This window comes from Cynocephalus volans, chromosome 16, assembly GCF_027409185.1.
Source record: "Cynocephalus volans isolate mCynVol1 chromosome 16, mCynVol1.pri, whole genome shotgun sequence".
Lineage (NCBI taxonomy): Eukaryota > Metazoa > Chordata > Mammalia > Dermoptera > Cynocephalidae > Cynocephalus > Cynocephalus volans.
The window spans coordinates 21836138-21850337 of record NC_084475.1 but is presented as its reverse complement, the minus strand read 5'-3'; the positions used below and the strand labels follow the sequence as shown (position 1 = coordinate 21850337).

Genomic DNA, 14200 nt, shown 5'->3' with positions numbered 1-14200 from the left:
GTTTGAAATCAAAAGCATGTGCAACAACAACACACACAAAAAAATAGAGAAATTAGACTTCATAAAAATGAAAGACTTTTGTGTATCAAAAGACATTATCAAGAATGGGAAAAGGCAACCTACAGAATTGGATGAACTATTTGCAAATCACGTATCTAATAAGGGTTTAAAATCCAGAATAGATAAAGAACTCTTACAACTCAACAACAAAGACAAACAACCCAATTAAAAATGGGCAATATGGACATTTTCACAATGTTAATTCTTCCAACCCGAGAGCATGGGATAACTTTCTATCTTCTTGTGTCCTCTTTAATTTCTCTCAACACTGGTTTGTAGTTCTCATTGTAGAGGTTTTTCACACATCCTTGGTTAACTGTATTCCTAAGTATTTTACTTTTTTGGTGGCTATTGTAAACGGGCTAGCTTTCTTGATTTCTTTTTCTGCATGTTCACTGTTAGAATATAGAAATGCTACTGATTTCTGTGTGTTGATTTTGTATCCTGCAACTTTGCTGAAATTATTTATCAACTCTAAGACTTTTTGTAGAGGCTACACCGTATACCAAAACAAACTCAAAATGGATTAAAGGATTAAATATACACTCCGAAACAATAAAACTCCATAAAGAAAACAGGGGAAACACTCCAGGAAGTAGGATTGGGTACAGACTTCATGAATACGACCCCAAAAGCACAGGCAACCAAAGGAAAGTAAACAAATGGGGTTATATCAAACTAAAAAGCTTCTGCAGGGGCTGGCCAGTGGCTCACTTGGGAGAGTGTGGTGCTGATAACACCAAGGTCACGTGTTTGGATTCCATATAGGGATGGCTGGTTGCTCACTGGGTGACTGTGGTGCTGACAACACCAAGTCAAGGGTTAAGATCCCCTTACCGGTCATCTTTTAAAAAAAAAAAAAAAAAAAAAAAAAACCTTCTGCACAGCAAAAGGAACAATTAACAGAGTTAAAAGACAACTGACAGAGTAGGAGAAAATATTTGCAAAATATACATCTGACAAAGGATTTATATCCAGAATATACAAGGAACTCAAACAACTTTAAAGCAAAAAAACAAGTAACCCAATTAAAAAATGGGCAAAGGAGCTGAATAGGCATTTCTCAAAGGAAGATACATGAATGGCCAACAGACACATGAAAATATGCTCAACATCACTCAGCATTCAGGAAATGCAAATCAAAACCACACTGAGATACCATCTCTCTCCAGTTAGGATGGCTAATATCCAAAAGATGAATGATAAATGCTGACAAGGTTGTGGAGAAAAAGGAACTCTCATACACTGTTGGTGGGACTGCAAAATGGTGCAGCCTCTATGGAAAATGGTATGGAGGTTCCTCAAACATCACCATATGACCCAGCTATTCCACTGCTGGGAATATACCCAGAGGAATGGAAATCATCAAGTCGAAGGTACACCTGTGCTCCCATAAGTAGTGCAGCTCTATTTACAATAGCCAAGCGTTGGAACCAGCCCAAGTACCCATCATCGGATGAGTGGATACTGAAACTGTGGTATATCTACACAGTGGAATACTACTCTGCCTGCTATAAAAAACAATGACATACTGCCATTCTCAGCAACACAGATGGACTTAGAAAAAATTATATTAAGTGAAATAAGTCAGGCACAGAAAGAGAAATGCCACGTGTTCTCACTTATTTGTGGAAGCTAAAAATAAATAAATAAACACACAAACAATTGACAGGCACAGGGAAGAAGACACAACAATCACAATTCCTTGAACTTGTTAAGACAAGTGAACAGATATGATGTTGATGGGAGGGAAGGAGGAATTGGTAAAGGGACACGAAAATCAACTACATTGTATATTGATTAAATTAAATTAAAAATGGGCAAAAGACTTGAATGGACATTTGTCCAAAAAAGATACACAGATGGCCAATAAGTACATGAAAAGGTGTTCAACCCTATTAGTCATTAGGGAAATGCAAATTAATAAGGCGAAAGATTTATGCGATCTGAAGAGAAACCAGAGTATGGGGAAATGCAAATTAAAACCACAATGAGACACCACCTCACACCTACTTGAATGGCTTTAATAAAAAAAAAAAAGTTAAATAACGGAACATAAGCATTGGGGAGAATGTGCAGAGACTGGAATCCTCACGCACTGTTTGTGGTGATGGAAAATGCTGCAGCTGCCGTGGAAACAGCGTGGTGGTTCCTCAAGAAGTTAAGTGTAGTGTTGCCACATGACCAGCAATCCACCCGAGATGTCTACCTGAGAGAAATTAAAATGTGTCCACACAGAAACTTGTACAGGAATGTTTACAGGACATTATTCATAACAGCCAAAAGGTTCAAACAACCCCAATGCCCCTGAGAGGATGAATGGATACACAAAATGTGGAATATCCATACGATGGAATATTCCTCGACCCTAAAAAGGAAGTTCCGCCACGTACTGTAATGTGATGACTAGAAAACATCACACCAAGTGAAAGAAGCCAGACACACAAGGTCACCTGTACGATTCCTTTTATACAAAACATCCAGAATAGGTGAATCCACAAAGACAGAAGAGATTAGTGGTGAGCAGGGGATGGTGTGGGGAAACGCGAGTCACTTCTTCACGGCTATGGGGTCATGAAAATGCTTTGAAGCCAGAGACGGTGGTCGTGCAACATTGCGAACGCTCCAAACCCACTGAACTGGGCGCTTAAAGATGATCAACTGCTTGTTATGTGAATTTCACCTCCATTTTTTTTTTAAAATCGAGAATAAGTCAACCTGACACCAGAGAATGCAGCTCCAGTGCATGTACTTGGGCCCACCCAGTCTGGATGAGGAGCTCTGCTCATGAGAAACAAAGTCTCTGGAGTCAGCACAACTTAAGGGGCAGGGTGGAGACACAAGATGCTCTGGTCTGTTTGTGTCCCTCCAAAATTCATGCTGAAACAATCTCCAATGTGACAGTATCAAGAGGGGGCCCCTTAGGAGCTGGGTCGGGCGTGGGGGCCCCTCCCTGGTGAATGGGGTTAAGGCTTCATAGGAGGCTTCACGCAGCTGTGGGCCTCTCCACCCTCTGCCTTCCGCCAGGTGGGGAGTATCGACAGGAGCCATGTTGGAAGCAGAGAGCAGCCTCGCCAGACACCAGCCCCACCGGCGCCCTCATCTTGGACTTCCCAGCCTCCAGAACTGTGAGAAAATAATTTTCTATTCCTATGAGTTATCCAGTCTTGGGCATTTTGTTACAGCAGCATGAGCAGACCAAGACACAAGAACTCACCAGGAACAATAAGGGGCCAGGACTCAGGGGACACAGATCCAGGCCTAGAAATGCATATCTCAGACAGGGAGGTGTGCAGAAGCCAACAGCCCCGGCCACCAGCCCTGTGCACTTTTGCAGCCTTGGGTCACTGCTCTGGAGGAAGTCACACGGTGAGAGGCCTGTGTGGCCAGGCTCTGAGGCCTCCTGCCCACAGCCACGTGAGTGAGTTTGGATGCAGATCCTCCAGCCCAGGCAAGCATTGAGATGAAATGGCCGACAGCAAAGCCTCCGGGTTCTGAGGTGCACCGTGCAGTCGTTGTCTGCTGCTGCATAACAAACTACCCCAAAACTCAGCAACTGGAAGCAACAGACAGTTACGCTCTGCCACTGCAGTCGAGGGGCGGGCTTCTTGGACGCAGCTCCCTGCTTGTCAATACAGGAGGCAGCACAGAGCTGGAGGTGGCTTAGCTGCGTGATCTTAGGGTCTCCCAGGACATTGCTGTCAGGCTGTAAGCCAAGACACGGGCCACCGTGTCTTTAGTGACCCAGTCTCGGAAGTGACCGGCCGTCTCTTCTGTCCTGCTCTACTGGTCACTCCAACCAGCGCAATGCCATGTAGGAAGGGGCGACACAGGCCACTTGAGAGCCTGGCTGTCCCACACAGTCTCCGTGGGTAGCAACTGATGGTGCCTCTTCGCACACCTGTTTCTGCCCACTCCCCGTGGCGTCCTCCTGCCCCTGAGGCCGGCCTTCTCGCCCCTCTTCGCTCTCCTCAGACAACCCCACCCTGGCGTCCTTCCCAAGCTTCAGATGCCAGCCACAGCCATGCCCAGGCCTCTGCATGCGGCCACAGCACAACCCAGACCCGCTTGGCATCTTCCCCCCGGGGAGGCCCCGAGCCAGAACCTCTCGGTGTGGTCCGTGTGCCCCACAGTGGGGTTCAGACCAACCAGCACCACCTCCCCCGGGGCCTCTGCAGCTGCCTGGTGGAAACCCCAGCTCCTCCTCGGGTGGGTTCCTCGACTCCCCTGTGAAGTGGGGAGGGTCCCATTGTCCTCCTCGCAGGCTGCTGAGGACTGAGGGGCACGTGTGCAGTGTAGACCCCTGTGTGTGGTCGGCCACATCATCTCCTCAACTGCGCCCCGTCCACCCAGTTGCTTGGGCCGAAAGCCAGTGCCCTTCCAATGCCCCTTGCCCCCCGCCGCCTCCCACCATCAGCAAGTCCGGAGCCCCCCTCTGCCCATCCACCGTGCTCACCACGAACACCACTTGGCTTCCAAGCCCGTTTCCCACCATGACCCCCTCTACCCACATCCAGAGTGACCTGTAAAAACCCAGGTGAGATCTGCCCCTCCCGGGTGAGGGCCAGCAGCCCCCAGCTGGCATGGTGTCGAGAGCAGACCAGCTGCTGCCTGCAAGCCAGCTCTTCCTGGCCATACACTGTCCCCACGCTGTCCCTCTGTCTGTTGCGCACGCTCCTGACATCAGAGGCCACTTTCTCAAGGAAGCCTTCCCTGATCACTGACACAACCTCCTCCCACCCCGGCCACACCATCACACCACCCTGAGACCCCCTGCCATGTGCAAACCCCATGCAAGGGACCGCACCCTCACAGCAGGGCCCACCCTGGTGGCTGCTGAATGAGTGAATGACCTCGCCAAGCCCAGGCAGACCCTGTGGCCACAAGGGCCTTCCTCCCCGTCCACCCCTGCTCACCACTGGCTTCTTGGGCCCCCCTCCCTGGGTTGGTGAAGGAGCCAGCACAGAGGCCTTTGCCTGCCTGGTGCTGGGGTCCCCCCTGCCCATCTGCCACCCTGGATCTGAGGATGCCTGGCTACGCGGCTGCTCGGTGTCCAGCTGTCCTGCAGCGCCACCACGTGGCCACCGCGTACCGCTCCCTCGGCCTCAGCTGGGAGTTGCTGCTGCTTACCCCAGCCTTGGGACCTCTCAGGGGGACAGACAGCCAGGAAGGAGGTCGGGCCCGGCTGCACCTCTCCCTGTCCCCAAGAGAAGTGTCTTTACCCGAACCCTCTGCAGCCTGGCACCCCCACTCTTTTGGTCCCTGAGGGTCAAACCACCTTTCTTCTGTGCTTTCCTGGGGCTCTCAATGTAGCCCCGGCCTCGCTCAGAGCAGCACTCCCCTCCAGGGCTGGCCCCGGCCCCTCCCAAGGACACTTTGCCTCAGGGGTCCAGGCTGCCCGTTGGTGTCGGTGCCCAGGGGTGTCCACAGCAGCAGGTCTCTCCAACACCCTATTTGTGTCCTAGCACCAACATTTTCCGGGCTCACACCAATCCCCTGGGAATTTGCCTTGATTCGTTTGACTTATTCCAGAATGTTCTTTGGGCTCATCCCTTATTCTCTACTCCATGTCACCACCTCCTTGTTCTGATCCTCAAGACCCCACCAGGACTCCTGGTGACTCCACCTTAACACTCTGCGTCGAGGCCACCCAGCACCCTGCCCGTCCCGCCTGCCTCTCACTGGCCCTGGCACTGTGATTGACAGGTGCGGCCCCCAGTTCATGTTCCCTGCAGTGTCCTGGCCCAAGCCAGGCATCGGCATGCACCCCAGGCATGTCACACTCCACGGACAACACATGGACAGAAAAGCACCTATTTAGGACAAATGCTCCTTCCTGCCACTCTCTTGCACGGGTTAAATGGAAACTGCCAGCGGGGATTGGCTCAGGCATGGGCACAGCTCCCAGGCCGGGCTGGTCATTGGTCTTAACCCCACAAGGCCACTGTGGGGCCAATCTTTGGCCTAAACTGGGCTGGGTGGAGCCTTCTTTGGAGTTGAATGGGATCCTGAGAAGGTGAGCCGCCCCCTCTCCACCCAGCTGCCCAGACCTAGGAGGTCCTGGCTGGAGAGGTGCAGACCAAGGCGGCCAGAGGAGTGGAGATAAGGGATAGAGAGTCCTGGGATGGCTTCCCACGCTGGTCAGTCAATTCCTGCACCCAAAAGGCCTGGGGGCCACCTGCACTTCCCCACCCTGCCCAGAGCCTCTGGCATTGGCGCTGCGGGCACCCACTGCACCCAGATGTCCTGTCTGTATTATCCGCTCCTCACAAGCACCACGTTTTCACACCATTTGCCTCTGTGTGTGCATGTCATTTAAGGGCCACCTCAAATGCCACCTCCTTGCTGCTATCTCCCCTGGTTACCCTTGGCCTTCCAATTCCACGTTCCAGCCTGTCTGGAAGCAGCTGGGCTCCTCACTGCCCCTACTGCTGCTGCCCCGGGTTGCAGGGGCTGGAATCTGTTAGCAGGACTCCAGGTTGGTTTCCACAAGTAAGAAGTTCTCTCTTGAGATGTGGAAGGTGAAGAAGAAAGTCTTCGTCATTGTGCCCTGGCAATGGTGGCCGCTTGATGGGCTTTGGTGGGGCATGACGTTGTGCAGTGGCCTCTGGGCACGCACACTTGGGGCTGGAGGCAGCTGTGACCATCTCCAAGGGTTTCCTGCAGTCCCTACAGTCTCCTGGCTCTCTGATAGCTCACCATGTCCCCCAGATCCCAGGGATGGAATTCCCTGACCTTCATTCCTCCAACTCCTTCAAAGATTCTGAAGCCCTTTCTTTATTCTCTGTATTAAATACCTTCCTGCTAAGGGCCGGCCTGTGGCTCACTTGGGAGAGTGTGGTGCTGACAACACCAAGTCAAGGGTTAAGATCCCCTTACCGGTCATCTTAAAAAAAAAAAAAAAAGAAAGAAAAGAAAAAAGAAAAATGACTTCTTAAAGTCCATAGATTGCATTATCCAGCGCTACTCCTGAAAGTACCACCTTTGAAAGACAGGACTCCTGCCCACTTCAATCCTCTCTTACATAATCCAGAGGAACGAAGTCAGAAATGCTAAGGCCCATGCATGACACATTGCAGCCTATTTTAAAGGTGTGCCTGCTCTTTGGGGAAAACAAGTCTGCTGTCACCACATCCAGGCCGACTCCCTGAAGGAGCTGGATCTGAATGACAGAGCAGGAGGCAACTGGGGAAGATTCCAGGTGGCCGCACAAACCTTCTCAAGTCTCCTCCTGTGGATTCGAGGCTTCCTGGCTTCCCTCCCATCACCCACAAACGTGCCCAGTGCACTGCAGCCCAATACTGTCTTCATTAATGAAGACTACTCTCTTGGGCTGCAGTCACGTGAAAAAAAGGGAGGAGGTTCAATGGTAAGAAGCCACCTTAGGACAGTATTTCAGCAGACCCGAGCAAGACATTTAAACGTTTAATCTACCACAGAGCTGGTTAACCAGGTTCATAAACCAAAGAAAATCTTCCTGATGAAATGCCCACCGGTTGGCACTGGGAACAAAAGACTAGCAGGCATCTTGAGGGGCGGGGTGCTTCCGGTGAGGGTGCAATATCTCAGCTCATGGCACTCTGCCTTGGGATCATCACTCCCATCTTGTCCTTATTCTCTTGTCCTGTTCTTTTTTTTTTTTTTTTTTTTTTCGTGACCGGCGCTCAGCCAGGGAGTGCACCGGTCATTCCTATATAGGATCTGAACCTGCGGCGGGAGCGTCGCTGCGCTGCTAGCGCAGCACGCTACCGAGTGCGCCACGGGCTCAGCCCCTCTTGTCCTGTTCTTGGCAGACTTTTCCACTCTAAGAAACCCAAGACCAACCAAAGTGAGTTGACAGGGACCCTCAAGCACCCTCCTCGAGTGGCTTAAGAGGAAAGCACTCGTAAGTCACGAATGACTCTACTGGTAATGAACTGTATTCATGTCAGCATTTTCCATGCTATAAGTAAGATGTTACCACTCCCAGGGGCCGAGGATCTAATGCTTCCAATTAAACTACCAAACTAAGACTGAACCAACTCAAGGACCTGGGCACAGAGGAAGCCACAGATGCTTGAGCAGACTTCCATTCTGAGGACGGACGGCACTGCCTTACACTGTGAGGAAGCTAACACTCTGCATGCAGGAGAAGCTCTACACTTAAGAGTGAGTCAGAAACTGGACATCCACATGGCTTATTCCAGAAATATCAATACACACTTTTGTTTCAGTATATATCACATCTTAACACAGTACTTTAATTTAGGCAACTAATACATGTCCTCCTTTCTCTACAGAACACAGGTAATTGTTTACTATGAGGCGTAGGCTACTCTGAGTGGCCTTAATGTGAAAACCGAACATAGTTAAAAAATCAAGAGCCTACAATAAACTCCCACCTCAGCTCTCCAGCCTTGGTATCATACAGGCATCTTCCTGCTGCAAACAGCATGTGTTAAGACCACAGAGAATCTCACAGCTGGAAATACTGAAAATGCTCTGAAAATTGAAGGAAAAAAGTTCATAGAAAAATAGAATTAAAAGATGATAGGAATCAGAGGCTGGCCAGTTAGCTCATTTGGAGAGAGCATAATGCTGATAACACCAAGGTCAAGAGTTCGGATCCCTATACAGGCAAAAGGAAAATAAAAAAAAGATGATACAAATCCCTTCATGACCTTTTTGAAGCACTCGTGTAAATGACGGTACTGATTACAAGACTAACACGTCTGAAGTGCTTCTGGGCCCCAGGCTTCTCCCGCACTTTATACGGTTTCCTCATTTAACCCTCTCACAGGCACCAATCTGGTGGAGTCATCGGCGCTGTCCTCACCTTATTGAGAAGAAATCAAAGTGCAAACAGAGCAGTGACCTGCCCAAAGTAACACACCAGGCTGGTGGTGGAGCTGGGATTCAAAACCCCATGTGGAAAACGTGGATGTTTCTGCCCCCCAGTGCTGAAGAGGTACCTTCTGGTCCATGTGAACCAAAGTGCTGCTTTGCTCCGGAAACTTCCCACAGTGGCCAGGCCTCCCCTCTGCAGCTGTAGTTCCTTCAGATCATGGGTCAATTATACATCCAGGGCTTACCCCACCATACTGAAATTACATTCTTGGCTTTGAGCAGACACTTAGCTGGGCCAGATCCTCTGGGACTTGGGATGGACGAGATGAGGGCTGGGCTAGAGACCACCAAGTCAGGAGGTCCTATGAGCATGTCCAAAAACAAATACAAGCAAGGAGGAAAGGCAGGCACTTTGGGTCTGGCATGGATAGGTCAGAAGTCCAAGATGGCCTTTCCATACCACATAAAAAGCGTGCGTCTCTAATGCCCCAACCATAACGTGACAACAGCATGAGACGGTCAGCTGTTTGCACTACATGGACAGCCACAAACGTGGCAGGTAAAAACACAGGCGCTGGAGGCACATATGCTTGTGCACGTAAATACACGGCAAAACATTCCGAAGACAAGAGGCACTGGAGAGAATCCTGTTGTGATGGATGGCCCCACCCACCTGGTGCCAGCAGTGTCCCCAGTCTCTGTTAACAATGCTCCCCTCGGATGTGGGTGCAACTGGGGAGTGCTGTGGTGGTTCTGCTCCCATTGAGAACCCCTGGGTCTGAAGTGGAAAGGAATTAAGTTATGGGTACGGGGTGGTGGCAACTCATGAGCTGCCACCCGCATAGGGTTAGAAATGCACGTGAGGAGGCAAAGGCAGCTTCCAGTATCCATGATGCAGCTCAACGTGACCAGTTCCGAGGTTGGTGGTCATTTTCTGGCAAATTCTAAGCACAGTGAAGTGCTCCTCATTCTGAACGTGGGTGCCACTACCCTGAACCACACCAGCCATGCCCCTTCCTGTCAGGACACAAACACAGTGGTCACCTCCCTGTGCATATCATTTCTCAACAGTCCATGTTCCTTAAGGAGGAGCAGTGCCCTGGTGCTCACACTTCCTACAGAGAACTGCATGAGTGGCTCTGTAAGTCAGTCACTCTTTTCAGGACAGCACTGCCAACTACGTATGTCAGAAGTAGAGGCTGCACATGGTCACCGGGCACAGGCACATGGTCACCGGGCACAGAAACCCCGAAGTGTATGAAAGGTCACCCTGGGCTCTGACACCATTTATTTATATCAATACAGAGTTTTAAGCAGGTCGACATCCAAAAAGTATGTGGTTAAGAATTAAACCAAACCTGGAAGGTTCTAAGCCAAAACAGTTACATTCCAGGCACACAGAAGCAGCAGAAACGAAACCAGATTTTCATCCAGCACACACACACGTCTTCCAGTAAACTGACCTGCAAAGAAAGTACACGTCATCAGTTTTTATCCTGCTTCACCAAGTCTGAATATTTAAAACTACTGACACCATGAAATACTCTCCAAAATCTAAAGTCTTCCTTCCACCCAGAACATGATGCGGAAGGTGCTCTGGGGATTATGAGCCATAAGGACCTTGTTTCTCTCCGCCCCTTGTCCTTCCAAGTCTATAAGCACTGCTAGAAGCCAGGGCTGGTCACCTCCCACACAAAGCTGTCACTGGGACTTCCTTACCATGTCACTCCAGGCTGCCCGCTGTACGCCACTACCTGTGGCCTTCCTCAGAAACCCGCCAGTAACAAAGCCATAATAACCCTGAACTCTGACATTCAAAGCCCCCTGCAAACCCACACCAACCTGCATATTCCTACTTGATCTTCCTTACCTTCCCTCTACCATGTATTTCCCGTGCGTGGCCTCACTCGTGAGCTCCCCATGTCCCCAAGCAATTTCATGCTTCCTGCTTTTGGTCACGTTTCATCAGCTGGAAGCAGCCCTTATTTCCCCACGGGGTCAAATCCGCTGAGGGGCCCCACTGAAAATGCTCCTTCCTGTTGTTCCGTGGCATTTACTGACATCTACCTCACTAGATTCTAAGCCTCTCAACACCAGGGACTATGCTTTTCTTTACATACTGCAGTGGATTGAATGCCCCCGCCCCTCAAAGTCACTGAATGCAACAGCTTAGGGTAGGAAATCCTATTATGGTAATTAAAAGGTGGGGCCTTGAAGAGGTGATTAGATTTTGAGGACCATGCCCTAGTAAATGGATTAATTATGGTTGTCAATGGTGTGGTTCTGAGAGCTTTAAAATGAGAGCACGTGAGGGTCTCTCTCTCTGCTCCACCATTCTGCCATGTTAGACCTCTGTGTCACTGTCACCACCAACAGGGCCTTCACCAGATATGGTCCCTGGACTTTGGACTTCCCAGCCTTCAAAACTGTAAGCAATAAATACTGTTTCTTTACAGATTACCCAGTTCTGGGTATTTTGTTATAAGCAAGAGAAACGAACTAATACACACACCCTCTGAGTCATATGATATAATGCTTTCACCATTGCAGGTACTTAAATGTGCTGGAGGTGTCACTTCTCAGTGTGTGTTGGCAACAAAACAAGCATGGACAAGAGAAGGAAGAATGCTGCTTCATGAAGGAGCAGGCTAAATTATAGCCAAGAAAATAAACATAAAATTTCCAGTTACTATGTTTAAATCAACATGAGGATTCTCCCCAGAGTGGAACTTGTCTCAGCCTTTATCAAAGAAAGGAAAATGTGTAAAAGGCATCTGCGTGCCATGATTCCCATAAAGGCGTCAATGCTCCCTCCAATGCATTCCAGACCTGCGCTGTCCAACGCAGCAGCCACTGGCCACACATGGCTATTTACATTAAAGTTAAAATTGAAAATCCAGCCCCTCAGTTGCGCCGGTCACGCTGCAAGTGTTCAGCAGCCACATGTGGCTTGTGGTTGCTCTGAACAGCACAGATATAGACCATTTCTGCCATTGCAGAAAGCTCTGTTGGACAGCACTGCTCTGTACATAGTGATCTTTTGAAATTAAAAGATTTTTGCACATGATCCTCTTGTTTAAAACTCATGCCAGTATCCCACTATTCTTGGGACAAAGACCAAAACCCTCACATGAACCACAAGGCCCTGTGTGGCGTGGCCCTTCCCCACCTTTCCAGCTGCATTCCATACCACTTTCCATCTTGCTTTCTGGGCTACAATGGCTTTCTTTCAGTTCTTCCAACAGCCACATTTGCCAGGCCATGGGCCTTTGTACATGCTGTCCCCCGGCCCTCCCAGCAAACTCCTGCTCATCCTTCAGAGTCCAGCTTAAGGGTCCTGTTTCAGGAAAGCCTTCCAGTCTCCACCAGGCTCCTGGTCATATATATTCTTATAGGACTGTGCTTTCCTTCAGAGCATTCACCTCGGCCTGAATTATACCCTCTTAAGTGTGATCAATAAACCTTGTCTTCCCAACTGGGCTGTAGCTCCCTGGTAACGAGGGTCATGTCTATTTTGTTCATCTCTGTGTTCCTAACACTTAGCATGGTGCCTGGCCAAAGTATCAACAAATATTTACTTAATGAAACAAAGGACATCAACATTGTCCATGGAATTTTCAAAACTACCGGCTCTGTGACGCTAACTACATTTAGTTTCTTCTTTCAGCGTTAAGTCCTGTTTGCAGTATCATACATGATCATCGAACTGCTGCTGGAATGCTCACACCTGTTACTGCAAGTTCACAACCCAGGAAAGACGTCTCTTGGGAGTTTACTTTAGGTCAGGGTCGGGCTGCCTGGTACAAGGCTGCACCCACACCAGGCAGGTTCAACAACACAGGAGCCTTTCCCCAGACCCTCTGCCTGAGAACACTCCATACTTTACATACCTGGGTCCCCCAAACTGAGATCACTCGGAAAGCTCTCATCGACGAGGAACACGAGGAAATCATCACTGCATCCCTTCACCCAGTCATCGGGGGGCTGGTTCTTTCTCATTTCCTGTGGAAACCCTGGGGAAAAAATAGTACAACGTGCTCTAAAAGGACAAAAGTCACTGATGCTTAGCACAATCCCCGGAAGCCGAGCTAACCCTGCGGGGACTCCCAGGCTCTTCGGCGGCCACAGCGCCTCCCACAACCCCTCCCTCCGATTTCGGTGGCCGCATTCCCTTTGTCTCCTCCCGTCCAAGCCCCGCTGCTACAAGGAGCGCAATCCCTGCAGTCCCGGCCCCGCGGAGAGCTCCGGTCACCCGGGCCACGGCCGGTTAGGGCCTCCCGGCCCCCTACGGAGCTTCGTAACCGCCCCGGAGCGGGGCCCGACGCCGCGGGCTGGGCCGGTGGCAGCGGAGGCCGCGGCCAGGGCTGGCCCGCGTCGCCCTGCCGGCCGGGAGTCGGCGACAAGGAGGAGAGGAGAGTGGGTTCCCCTCGGAAGGTACACAACACGGGTCTGAACTCGCTTCCCACCATCTTGGGCGGAAGCAGCCCGGAAACGCACTGCCGACCGGAAGTGTGGGCTTACCATCGAGACAGCAGCTAGAGGGCCGTCTTCGAATTTGAATCTGGGTCCTCCAAGGCGGTGTTAAAGGGACCGCAGCCAGAGAGGTGGCATTAACGGAGACGAGAGCCGTGGGGGGAGGGGAGGGCCCTAGAGCGAGGGAAGCAGAAGGGACATCCCGTTTCTTGAAAGCCTTCTAGGTGCCTGGAGTCCTGAGTGCACAGTCCCGTTACTCCTCATGCAGCTCCGGTGCGCCAGAGAGGCTGAGTTACTTCCGGAGCGCCGCCAGGACGTGGCAGAGCCTGGTTCAAACCCCAGTCCTTCTGCTCCAAACCCAGTGCTCTTTTCACCACTATCCCAGGTGGACGGGAGAGAAAGCTCGGAGGGGCTACTTGACGATGAAGGCTGACTTTGCCTACTGGGACATTGGCTGAAACTCCTCTCCTCCCCCCTGATTCGGGGATGTGAACCCTTGACCTTGGTTTTACAACACCGCACTCTAACCACTGACCTAACCAGCCAGCTGCACTAGTCACCTTATTCCTCCAAAAGATGAGCACTTGGCACATTCCCAAGAGTTCAATGCCACGACCAAGGAAGGATTTGCCGGGGCTGTGGGTATTACAGAACCTTGGAGGATATCAGAGATCACCACCTTCCTTGGCTTAAACCATTCACCAGCACTCTGCTTTCTGTAGCAGAGTCACAAACTAGCAGCGTGGCCCAGCTTGCCAGATGGTTGGTTTGATTCACAAGGGCTTGTGTGGAGTATGCATAAAGCAAATGTACTTCACAGGGCCTGGTTTTCCAAAGCGTT

General features: G+C 50.4%; 1 long non-coding RNA gene and 1 other non-coding gene across 2 annotated transcripts; both read right to left on the bottom strand.

Moving 5' to 3' along the window:
• Nucleotides 1–10176: 10176 nt before the first annotated feature.
• LOC134364367 (uncharacterized) lies at nt 10177–13261 on the bottom strand. The gene is made up of 3 exons (XR_010021845.1): nt 13139–13261; nt 12777–12899; nt 10177–10349 (listed from the first exon to the last, which is right to left on the bottom strand). It is a non-coding gene; the product is annotated as an uncharacterized LOC134364367 (long non-coding RNA).
• On the bottom strand, nt 12561–12746 carry LOC134365333 (small Cajal body-specific RNA 16). Its single transcript, XR_010022038.1, has one exon. It is a non-coding gene; the product is annotated as a small Cajal body-specific RNA 16 (non-coding RNA).
• Nucleotides 13262–14200: the final 939 nt, after the last annotated feature.